We start from the raw sequence: 13,139 nt of genomic DNA on the forward strand, positions 1-13,139 counted from the left end.
TTTAATTTGAAAGGAAACCAGCGTCTCTCAACTGAGTGACCTCAAATCCCAAGGGCAAAGAAGTCTACAAAAATAAACAAGTGATGTTTTCCCACAGACTAAAAGACTATGCAAATAGAGAAGGAAATAATCCACCTTTGCAATGCTGGCATTTTACAATTACAGATTAGAGACAAGGAGGGAGTGTGGTGGTGATGGACAGGTATTTGGAGTCTGGATTAAAAATAATATGTCCGAGGATGTTGTCCTTTTCTGTGCACATGTATGCCCGCACTTACATGCTACACTGGGACAGAAGTCAAACAAGAATGTCAAAATGTTCACCACCAGATAATATTCATAAATGCATACTTTCCCCCATTAAATATTGTCTCTTGCATGTTAATCTCCAGTCAGTGTTAAAGAAACACAGTGATAAATCATTTCATTTTCTTAGAAAAAATTCTTAATGTCACTGTCATCTGTAGGAATATTATACAGTCAGTAAAAATACGGCTTTTGAAAAAACAGATGATAACGTTAAGAAATGTTTCTTGATTAATTAAATTTAAAAATATACAAAATGGCACACATAGTCTACAAAATTCATGACCAATACCCCTCAAACTGTCAAGATCATCAAAAACAAGAAACATCTGAGAAAATGTCACAGTCAAGAGGAGCCTAAATGAAACAGAGTACCCTGGATGGAATCCTGGAACAGAAAAAGACACCAAGTGAAAGAGCATGCAAACATTTATTTCTATGCAAGTTTCTAAGTGTCTGAAAGTTTAACAGAGTCCTGAATTTTCATACAATGTCTCCTTAAAGTTGTATAATTTGAAATATCACATGTTGAAGTCTTTCAGAAAAACACATTAGAGGTCTGTTTAAAGGTATGCAAAGGAGCTTCTATTTTCTGCTATATTTTAACGCAGAATTTGACCACCACCCACTCCCCACCACCACCACCAAGTGCTGACTGGCTCCCTGGGCAGACAAAGAATGTGCTCAAGATGCTAGCATAGCAGAGCATAGAACCATTTCTTTGAAAGAAGATAATGTTTGATATTTACCAAACTTACTATGGTGAGGTGCTATTTAGATTGTGAAATAGTTTGAACCACATGGAATTGCCAATATTTGATTGGTTTTGACCTGAAAAAGAAAAATGTAACTTCATATGATTCAATCTAGTGCCTTTAAGGAACGGGCAGCCTTATCTGTCTTTTGCTGGGGCATTCAAATTGTCCAACCCAGGCTCTTAACAGGCAGGCTCTTAATATGAGAGCCCAACCCTGTGAAATGTCTGCAGGGTGTTTGTTTCTACCCCCTCCTCTCATCTCACCCAATCCCTGCCTCTCACCCTGACATAAGTAACCTAACTCTGGCTATACCTGGAGGCCAATGCAAACCTGGTGACCCTTCAAACTCATCAAGAACCCAAGCAAAGGCCAAACAGGTTTTGTGGAAAGATTTTTGAAAATTAGGAAAATCTCCATCCTCAGGGGACTCTCTAGGACCGGAGTTCTGTTGTGGGACCAGGTCCTACGACTTGGCATGACATTTCCCAAGGGAGCTGAGAGTTTGAGGAGACAGTGAGGAAACACTGGGAGTGAGGGTCTGGAAAAAGTATTTAGTTTGTTAAAAAGGCTCCCGCGCCCTGCAGTTGACCTGCATTGCAGAGTCCTTAGTAATAAGGCAGTATTTTATCCCTGCTTCCTCCCTCTCTCCTCCCCTCTTCCCCCTCCTTCCAACTCCTGATTTTTGTTTTTTTTTCCTTTCTTACTTTTTTTTTTTTTTTTTTTCCTGGAGTAGCAGCCGCAGAGCATGGGGTGAAAAGTCTCTGGAAGGACAAGTTGACAGATAGCATTTGGGTCGCTGGGTCACTGAAAGGCGTCGTGATCTGGGCTCAGACGGAGCGATTTCCTCGGTGATTTTAATCTTTCGTCTGTTCACACGTCATGCCACCTGGACATAATGCAGAGAAATCTGGAGGTTTAACAAACCCTTCCGCTTGCCCCAAGAGCTCCCTTGGAAAAAAAAAAAAAAAAGGAGGGGGATGGTAGGAAAGAGAGAGTTAACTCTCTCCCTGCCTTCCCCATCAAGAGCAGAAGACCTAGAAGTGGGAGAGACCTCCCTGGCAATTAATAAGCTCAGGCCTTTGTCTGAGTAAGGGAGCCTTCATCTTTATGGAGACTGTAAATAATAGAACAAGCTGCCCCTTTTACTGCCTTAGACACATATAAGTGGCAGCTTTATCCTTTTTCGTTGACCCTCTGTCCAGGTTTTGATTTACTTTCAAATCTCTTGTCGTAGATTCTTGGAAAATATTTATTTTGGTGGTTGGGGGTGGGGGTGGGGTGGAGGGTGCAGGCAGTGGGAGAAAGGATGGAGAGAAAGAGAGAGATCCATGAAGGGGAATATTAATATCTTTCTTGTGACTGTGGCCAGACAGTCTGCTTTTCTTATTCCCCCATAAGGTTCTGAGCTATTTCTGACCAAGGGTGTTAAAGCAGAAAATTAATGGATTTCAGCAAAGTAGATGCTGACGATTCCAGAGAAATGTTTCTGCTTAACTTGTTGGAAATGTGTCTCAGGTCATGCTTGACAGAGGTGGGGAGAGAAAAAGTAGCCAAGGGCCTGCCAAGAAGATGCTCCTTCAGGTTTCTTCCCTCTGGACAAACGGTGGAAAGAGACAAAGACCCAAGCCTCGTTGTTTTTTCCACAGAATGTGCATCATACTTCTGTGAAAGCACTTAATCAAACTTTATCATGGTTATCTGCTCAAATGTCACCACCAGACTAGAAACTCCACAGGAGCAGTGACTGTATCCTTTGAATCTAAGTGCCTGAAATAGAGTGGTTTAATTATTTGATGATTTATTTATCAAACATGGTCAGAGTCCTTACTAGTGCCAGGTACAGAGCTAGCCAATCAGGATACAGTGAAAAATAAGGGAGGGTCCCTTTTCTCAAGTTACTCAAAATCTGGAAGGGAAGGGAGACAGATATACAAAGATAACATTTGTAGTAAAATATTACAGATGATGCCCTGAATGTATAGGATTTGATGGGCGAAAGAATTAAGGAGGGCTCCATTCTACTGGGAAGAGAAAGGAAGAATCAATAACTATGTACAAAATAGATGAAAAACAAATTTCTTCTATATAACACGGGGAACTGTATTCAATATCTTGTAGTAACCTATAATGAAAAAGAATATGAAAACAAATATATGTACGTATATGTATGATTGGCATGTTACGCTGTACACCAGAAATTGACACCTTGTAACTGACTATACTTCAATAAAAAAAAAAGACATCACACATGAAATGACTGTAGAGGTAAAAACCAGGAGACATGCAGGCCAGTTAAGACACTATCTCAACACCCTTTGGGAGAAATACTGGGGTCTGATATAAGGACACTACTGGGGGGCAGAGAGGAGGAGACAACGTTAAGAGATGAGAGGAGGTGATTCCACAAAACTGAGTGACCACCAAGATGAAGTATCAGAAAGGAAGCGGAGAGGATGACCTCTAGGTGTCTGGCACTAGCGCTTGGGTCATTAATACCACGGTCTTTCCAATGTAAGAGAGAAGAGGTCACGATGCCCCAGTCACCTAGAGGCCATAATATTTTGACAGCGTTTGCTAATCCCAATAACCAGTTTAACTGTGTTTGTTTGCTCAGATGATCCCAGTTGCCTTGGCTTCCAGTAGACACAGCTTGCCCCGTTGCCATGAACCTTGGAACAACACCGTTTACTTGTGCCAAAGTACAATGGAAACATCATAGGCAGGGAAGCTGGAAACCTGGATTGAGTTCTGGCTCTGAAACTCTCGAGTCTCCACTTACTCCCTTTTACACGGGGGCTGAAAGCTACTCCCCTGCCTACTTCATTAGCACTGAGTGAGATTATGCGTCTAAAAGCTCCATAAACATAGGAAACAAGACAGAACAAATCCACAAGCCCTTCTCACCCGGGAATTTGGAGGGGTTCTTTGGCCTTTTAACCAGACTTGAGGTCACTGATAGGAAACCGATGAAAATTAAAATCATGCACTGCCTCACAGTTAGCAGGTCTGACTTATGAGGATGAAACATCTCTGAGAAGGATACTTGCCAAGTGGCACTTGCTCGAAGGAAAATATTCTGTCAGATCCACCTAGTGTGGGCTCCAGATTGCTGAGCTTTCAGGAAGCCCGTATATCAGGGGAAAACCCCAGCCGATGCCTCAGTCTAGTGGCCCCAAGTGGCACAGGTGTTAGCCCTCCGTCTTGGCCAAGTTCCTGTCTGGGTAATTCCATTAGGCTGACTACCATCTTCACTTCACCTTCGTTGGGAACACTGTCCTTTCCTTCCTGTCTTGGAAATTACCACTGGCAGGAGAGTATCTGTTGATATTTTGCATGTTCAGAGTGGAAGTTCCCTGCCTCGGGATGAGGACATTTTTCTTGTGAGACCAACTTCCGGGTGGCTTATTCTTAGAATTTAGCCCTGAGACCTTTTCTCACTAACCAGTTAAATTAGACAATGATACACTGTGAGAGCTATTTGGAAAGTCTTGGTCATTGGCAAAGGATTGCTGGTGATCAGGAAGATAATGTAGATGTGTGAAGTGGTCTGTGGGGTCTAAAAAAAAAATGAGAGTGACAAAGACTGGAGAGTGCATTTGACAGCTAAACTCAGCCACATTTTAAAAAGGGAACATTGTACACAAGGGTTCCTTTTTCTCCACATTCTCGCTAACATTTGTAATCTCTCGTCTTTTTGATAATAGCCATTCCAACAAGTCTGAGATGACATCAGATTTTGATTTGCATTTCCCTGAGGATGAGCAACGTTGAGCCTCTTTTCATGAACCTGTTGAACATTTGTAAGTCTTTTTTGGAAAAGAAAATATCTATTCAGATCCTCTGTGCCTTTTAAAACAGATTTTTTTTTTTGCTAATGAGTTATGAGTTTTCTATATATTTTGAATATTAACCCCTTATCCTACAGATTGTTTGCAAATATATTCTCCCTTTCCATAGATTGCCTTTTCATTTTGCTGATTGTTTCTTTTGCTGTGCTGGAGGTTCCTCAAAAATTCAGAAATAGAACTACCATACAATCCAGTAATCCTACTTCTGGGTATATAGCCAAAAAAATGAAATCAGGATCTCAAAAAGATAACTGAACTCCCATATTTATTGAAGCATTATTCACAATAGCCAAGATATGGAAACGACTTAAGTATCTGAATATAGATGAATGGATAAAGAGGTGTGTGTGTGTGTGTGTGTGTGTGTGTGTGTGCATGCTCGTGTATGTATATATACATATACATATATATATATATATATATACACACATTCATATATATATAAAGTGAAATATTATTCAGCCATAAGAAAGAAGGGAATCTTGTCATTAGTGACAACATGGATAGATCTTAGGGGCATTATGTTAAATAAGTCAGACAGAGAAAGACAAATATTGTGTGATCTCACTTACACATGGAGTCTAAATGAGCTGAACTCACAGAAGCAGAGTAGAATGGTGGATACCAGAGGCTGGAAGGGATGGGAAAATAGGGGATATTGGTCACAGGGTACCAATTTCCAGCTATAAAATGAATTAAGTCCTGGAGATCTAATGTACAGCATGATGACTATAATTAATAACACTGGATTATATAATACTTGAAAGTTACTAAGAGAGTAAATCTTAAATCTTCTTACCACCAAAAAGAAAAAAAAAGAAGAAAGCAATCATGTGAGGTAATGGTCGTGTTAACTAACCCTATTGTGATAATCATTTGACTACATATATTTATCAAATCATCACTTTGTACACCTTAAATTTACGAAATGTTATATGTCAATTATATCTAAAAAAAATCTGGAAAGAAAAGCAAAACACTGTGTAGTCTAAACAAAACTAATTTGTGAGTCTAATTTAGCTTGTAGGTCACCAGTTTCTAATCCCTAATCTTAAACTCTTAAAACTTACTGAAGATTTAACTAAACTAAAAAGAAGTAAATAACTGAGGCATAGGGGGCTGTGATCATTACAGCCAGCTGAATTGGCCATCCTTCCATTCCAGGTTGCTTTCTCTTCCAATCTTTAGAAAGTCTCATTCCCCTTTCATGGTTTCTTGGCTCTCCTAATATTCTTCTCTCCCATCCCTTTTGCGAGAGACGTATTTGTGGTTCAGCAGAAAGAACACTGGGATTTTGAATCAACAGGTATGGGTCCAGGCCTGGTTCTTCCACACAAGTAGCAGATCCGTCTGGACCAGATTCCAAACTTGCGAGTTTCCTCATCAGTGGGTACTGGAGATGGCTCATCTAATTCGTTCAGTTAAAATTTTAATGACATTCAATTTTTTAAAAAATTTGCTGTCCAAATGTTTGTGCAGTAGGCCCATTCGAGGATACTGTTTATCTGAAGATCAGCCTTACCACCTTCACTTTATTAAACTAATGACATTTTCTGTTGTTGAGCCCCCTCCCAGCAAAAAATGCCGTCCATTATGCAATCGGTATCCATTGGAAAATCGGACCCTTATAAATCTAATTAGCCCCAATTAGAATAATTTTCAAAAAATTAACAGTATAAATAATTGTTTAGGAGACAATTGGGTTTAGACAGATTTAAAATTAAACACTTACTCTATCATTTTAAATCTTTGTGACATTGGATGATTTCTAAGGCTTAGTTTCTCAATTTGTAAATTAGAAAAATAATAACTACTTCATCAGCCTGATATTAAATGAGGGATGCATGCAAGGCACCTGGCATATCGTAAATGCCGAAGTAAGAGCAATTTATATTCTGTATTCAAGTCTCTCCGCTAACACTCTTCCTTCCTTCCCTGCCATAGTCATATATGACCACAACACAGGTTTGCTCTAAAGGTTCCGAGGTCTTTGTTCATAGAAAGATTTCACAAACATTTTCCTTTTTCAGCTGAAAGAGACTGGAAAACTGAAAAACATGACGTAATTTGAATGGAAGTAGTACTTGGCTGCTTAACATGGGTCTGACTGTAATAAATACATTTCCTCAAAGTTTCCCAGTAGGACTGTTCCCCAGGTGGCCCCTTAACTAAAACAACATATTAGAGAAAAATAAAGAATGTATAGTTTTTAGAAAATTATGTGCTTTTGATTTTCAAAGATATTTATGTTCCAAATGAATGACAGGTGAGAAAAGCTCCTGCCATCATCTCCCACCTTCTCCACAAAGGGAAAAAATTTTGAGTGACAGTTTTGTGCTCATAATCTAACATTCAGAGACATCTCCAAAGGATTTCTTCTTTGAGCATGTGGAGACTTGGTTTGAGTTGATGAGTTTGATTGGAGAAGGATGGGGCTTAGCCAAGTGATGGGATGGGGGTTGGGGCAGGATCAAGTGAGAAAGGGATACTGGGTGGGGGGAGGGTACGGGGGCTCTTCTGATATGAGCCCTTTGCTCCAATCCCTGAGGACTTCCAACTCTCTTCATTCTACAATGGCGGGAGCATGTAGGGACTTTTGAAAATTTCGGCACATTCCCCTGGGGGCCGAGTCCACTGTGTCTTTGAATTTGAAAGGAAGCTCCCTGTTCAAGAGCTGCTCCCTGCTGGGGGTTTGAACCAAAATGAGAAATACCAGTTCTGACATTGTTAGGAAGACTTACAGCATATCACAATTTCAAGCAGTAGAACAACTCCTGGCAGATCTTTGGACATAGGATCAAATAGCTTTATAACTTGAGCTCTTTTTAGCTCAACTCCCCTACTTGGCAAATACAGAAAACAAGGCCCAGAGAAGTTGAATCAATTTCCTAAAGAAAGAGTCGGTAAACTATGAGTCATGGACCAAATCTGGCCTACCACCTCTTCCTGTAAATAAGTTTTCACTGGGAAAACAGCCATCCCCATTCATTTACATATTGTCTATGGCTGCTTGCATCCTCAAATAGCAAAGTGGAACAATGGCATTGGACCACGTGACCCACAAAGCCTAATATATTTACTATCTGGTCCTTTACCAAAAAAGTTTGCTGACCACAGATCTAAAACCATGCAACCCAGTGGTAGCAAAACCAGGGCCAGAATGAAGGTCTTCTGAATCTTGATCCAGTGGCCATCTCTTGCATCACACCAGAAGAGAGAAATAGTGTGGGAATGAAAAATACAATGCATATAAATCTTCACGGCCCTCCAAATAAGAGAAATGACTTAATCTGAGATATTTCTATCATTTTTTGCTGCCATAATCAATATCAGGAGACTCTTCTAAATCTACCAGGTCTAAACTGGACTTTAACCATGGCCAAAAGTTGGAAATCAATTTTGTTAGTTCACCGACTCCTCCATGGCCCACGTATCCACTTTTCCCAGATACCTGTCAATCTGCTTACATGTCCTCTTTCTCTGCCTTAAAAAAAAAAAAAAAATTGTTTAAAGATCATTCAGCATTCTAATAAGGATTTCATGGACATTAAGCAGCAAGGGTATTTAAAGAACAAATCACACCCAACAAACTTCATAGCCTTTTACAATGTAATTTCAAATCAGCAGATGAATGGTAGGCAAGGGATCTTATATCTCTGTTTTTTAGTAAAACACTTGCGACAGGATCTCTCACAAAATGTTAGTGGCAAAGCTACTTTATTCCAGCCTTTGCCAATTCAAATGAGCTTGAATGCTTCTGTGTAGAATGAAAAAGAGTGATGATAAATGTCAATGTAAGGAGTCTGGGCATGGATGTGACACCTCTGAGACTATTACATAATATCACAATTGACCTTGAGTAGGGCACAAGGTCATGAACATCAACTATGTAGGTGGTACTCAGACATATAAGAAAATCCCTAGGAAGTTCAGGCAAATAAGAAAAAAGAAATTAAATAAAAGTAGATATATGTTCAGGGACACAGTCAAATGATAATCCATGGAAATAAATACATAAGCCAAAGACTTACCACTGAGTCAGCTCTTTCAAATTTCAGAGACCTGGAAATAACTGAACACCAAAAATATTGAATTGGAAGTTAGAGTTATTACTACTGAGTATGAAAAATCGGGCCCAGCTCATTCTTATCCCAGTTGGGAAGCTGAAGAATTGTGAGCAGCATGGCAGATTGGCAGTTAAACAATAAAAGGGAACCACTGATTCATTTATTCATGTGTTCATTCATTCGTTCAAAAACCATTGACAGGGTACCTGCCATGTGCTTGTCACAGAGCAGCAAAAAAGCAGGCACAGAAGAGAGTAACCTTATATATAATTATGGGAAGATAGGGGACAGAATGTACTACTTTAGATGGAAGGATGAGGCAACACTTCTCCATGAGATGATTTATGCCTGGAACATCCTTCCAGGCATGAGAAACAGAAAGTGCAGAGGTACTGAAGTGAGAGCACAATTGACATTTGGGGGACAGAAAGGCGATGTAGGGAGAACAAAAGGAGAAGTCCTGGGAACTGAAATCAGAGAGGCGGACAGAAGTGAGAATAAATATTGTCATGGAGGTTGGGTAAGGATTTGCATTTTATTTTTATTGAGATGAGGAGGTGCTTTAAGAACTAACACCTCAAGAAGATCACTCTGGTTGCATTATTGAGAATGGACTACAAAGGGGCCAGGCAGAAGAAGGAAGACCAATTGAGAGGTTATTGCAATATTTCAAATGGTGGTGGCTTGGACTCAGGTGGATACAGGTCGTGGAAGTGATAAAAAATGGTTGGTTTGTGTTTGGGTCATGGATATATTCTGAAGGTAGATCCAACAGGATGTACCACTGGTTTGGATGTAGGAAGTAAGAGAATCAAAGGAGTTATAAATGCTTCCAAGGATTTTGGCACGAGCATCTTGGATGGGTCAAACTGTCACTTTATTCAAACGGGAAAACTTGAGAAAATGGACATTTGGGGTAGCATAAATCAAGAGTTCAATCCGTACCAATTTAGTAGGTCATAGGAGTGCACATATCCCCTCTTTACAGCTGATCTTTCTGAGGATCTTTGGAAGTTCTCCATCTTATAACCCTAAGAGGTCGTCATGAATTGAAGTTTATGCCATGGTAACCAACCTTGATGAGCAGCCATGAAGCTCAAGAAGAAAAACATTTCAGAGCACAAAGAGAAAATGAGAAGGCGACAGAATAGGGATAAAATTGCCTCTACCAATAAAAAGTCAAAAGTTAAACTTGTTGAGAAAAGTAGCAGAAAAATGGCAAAAGGCAATTTGGTTTTGGTGGCATCGCACTTGAAAACAGATCTTGGTGTGAGCAAATTTTGGAGTGAAAAAAAAAAAGGAAGATTAGGGAAGAAGATGTTAGTTTGTGTGCCGCATTTAGAAAGTAGAGTGATGTGTGAGTCAAAATCTATTGTTCTTAAACTCAGAACAAAGATAGCAAAATAAATAGTGTTCAGTTGTAGAATGTCACGATTAGTTGGTTGCCTTCATAAGTTATTTCCTTTTTGGGAGCTTTAGTTTCACTGTTAAACACAAGGTTTGGAAATAGATAACCTTTTTACAACATTTCCACCTTCAGGACTTTTATAAATTCTAGATTACAGCCACTCCCACTCTATCATCCTCACTTTACAATGTGAGCCCCTCCTACAGGAGTTAATAAATGATTAATAAATGCGAGTTAATAAATGAAAAGGAAATATTTCAAAACATTCAGTTAGGAAGATATAAATGGAGCCAACTAGAAGTAGGAACAAGTAAATGAGACCAGACCCATCTTCACTCTCACAGGAGATTACAAGAACTCCCAGAGTCCTCTTACCCTATGAGTTCAAACCTCATGTACCACTTCCCCCACTAGGATTTCTTCTTGAATTTCCTGTAAGAGACAGCCTTATACTGCAGCATCTGACACCTCCCGACCTCAACCTCCCTCACATCCAGCCATCAAAGACAGTGTTTCTGAACCTCACCATTCATGACATTTTGAGCCAAATAATTCTCTGACGGAAACAGGGTCCTGTGTATCAGAGGACGTTTGGCAGCAGCCTCCGTTTCTATCCACTAGATTCCAGTAGCAATACCCTTCCCATCCCCTCCATTTGTGACAACAGAAACCATCTCTAGACATTGTCAGATGTCCCCTGGGGGGGAAAAATTGTCTCCAGTGGAGAACCACTGATTTAAGACAAGCAAATCCAATGGATCCCACTTCCTTGCTTGAATGAAATGCCACCCTGGGCATCATGCCCTCTGACCACTGCTCATCCAGGCAGTCACAGATTTGCCTGTGGTATAAATTCCCATCCATACAATTAAGGGAGACATGGTTTATTTGTGTATTAGCATATCCAGCTGCTTGTTTGCCTTTGTTTGATATTTCAGTCCAAGTATAGGGGCTTGGCATAAATAATACCCAGTCAGCTGAAGGCTGAAAGATACTGTAAATATCCAAGCCCTAGACTACTGTGTTTTTTTTTTCAAGTACAATCCATACAAACCACTCTTAGCTTGGAAGGGAAAAAACCCAACTCCAATGCCATTACTTAAATAGACCCATTAAAAATGAGCTGTGAGTGAAATACAGCTTTATTAAACAGATGACATTACATCAGGAATGATGAATCATAAAGTTTCTTTTCGGTATTATAGTGGTATACGACCTTTTAAACTTTAATCATTCACCTCATATTCTGAACTACCGTCAGGTGTGCAGGCTTCTTGCTGATTACATTAACACGAGGCAGCTGCGGAGCTGCTGGCATCAGTTCTCAACGGGCTTTTACCGGCGTGGCTTAGAGGCACACAGTCAGAGCCCGGGCAGCCCCAGGCCTGCCTGGGAAGGGAAGGGCAGCCTCTCCCTGAACTGCCAAAGTCCAGGAATGAGAGGAGAAGAACTCTCGTGTCTCACGTATTCCCCAGAACCTGGCAGGTCTAGCATATAGAAGGGACTCTATCAACGTTCACTGAATAAATCTTCAAGTCCAGGATATTGGAGTACTGGGCTACCTTTGGACAGGGCTTTCAGTGTACAAGGAGCATGATTCGGTCTTCACAAGGACCCGGTGAAGAAGGCTCACGTGTGGTCACACTGGTGGTGAGTGGTAGGACTAGACCACAAGTTTGCATTCCTTTCACGGCTTTCCACAGTGGGTGTAAGACAATGCTATGCTATGGCTAAGAACACAGGCTTGGCTTCCATCCCAACGCTTCTACCCAGTAACTGTGCGCCCTTTCACAAGGCACTTAGACTCCCAAGACCCATGATCATCATAGGTCAGAGGGGAGGACTGTTTGAGGTGATGCACGTAAAAAGATTGGCATGATAGATGGCACAGGGTGAGCATCCAATAAATGTTATTTATAATTATTAATAGCTTCAAAAAAACACCCACGGGGAAACAGAAACCTGTCATCACAGAATCCTTAAGGGAAACGCAGAGTTTGAAATCAGAGGGACTTAGTGGACTATTACCCATAAAAATTGATTGAGGCCCCAATTAATCTCCACATACCTTTCTTTTCTACTTCTCTTCCTAGTGGAGAGTTGTTAGGAGGTAGAGTAAAAGACAATTTGTCACTTGTTCTCAATAACTCCTTCCTGCAGTCTGGTACCAAAAATATCCTTGGACTCTTTCTGAGAAATTCCATGATGTCATTATATCAGTGATTAATTAATATGAAAGTGTTTCTTATTGTAGTTCTCCTGCCTCTGGTTTGCACATAAAAATATAAAGATGCTCTAGAAGAATTTTAGTAAGTCTTATATGATAGATCTGAAGAAGATTCATTAAAAAATAGGAAATTTTGAAATAAATTCATAATCTCTGAGTTATGACCACATAAGGAAACTATTATAATTTTCCCCAAAATGTCCATTGATCTCTCTTCAAGGACAATATGAAACTTTGAGATCACTCATTATTTTGTCCTAGGATAGCATATGCCATACTTCTCAGACACTCAATCTAAAATTGAGTTCGTGTATCATTTAGGATGCTTTTGGCTTTAAATTCCAGAAACACCAACTAAAGTCACATAAATGATAAATAACAAAACGTCATGAGATACCTTGGTATTAGGGTTCATTAACTTTTGGTGGTGCACTGATTATCAGCAAGACTCAGTTTCTTTTCATCTACCATTTGCCCATAGTTAGTATGTTGTCTTGGTTCTTTCTCTGTCTAGCTCTTCCCAAG

The 13,139-nt window shown here is 40.0% G+C and overlaps 1 long non-coding RNA gene across 2 annotated transcripts in view; it reads right to left on the reverse strand.

Moving 5' to 3' along the window:
• Nucleotides 1–651: 651 nt before the first annotated feature.
• Nucleotides 652–13,139, reverse strand: part of LOC116658673 — an 89,178-nt gene continuing 76,690 nt past the window's right edge. For both annotated transcript variants that reach the window (XR_004313911.1, XR_004313910.1), the window contains one exon: nucleotides 652–1,950. This is a non-coding gene — a long non-coding RNA (uncharacterized LOC116658673). The remainder of the gene's footprint in view (nucleotides 1,951–13,139) is intronic.

The sequence above is a fragment of the Camelus ferus genome, chromosome 21, assembly GCF_009834535.1.
Source record: "Camelus ferus isolate YT-003-E chromosome 21, BCGSAC_Cfer_1.0, whole genome shotgun sequence".
NCBI lineage: Eukaryota > Metazoa > Chordata > Mammalia > Artiodactyla > Camelidae > Camelus > Camelus ferus.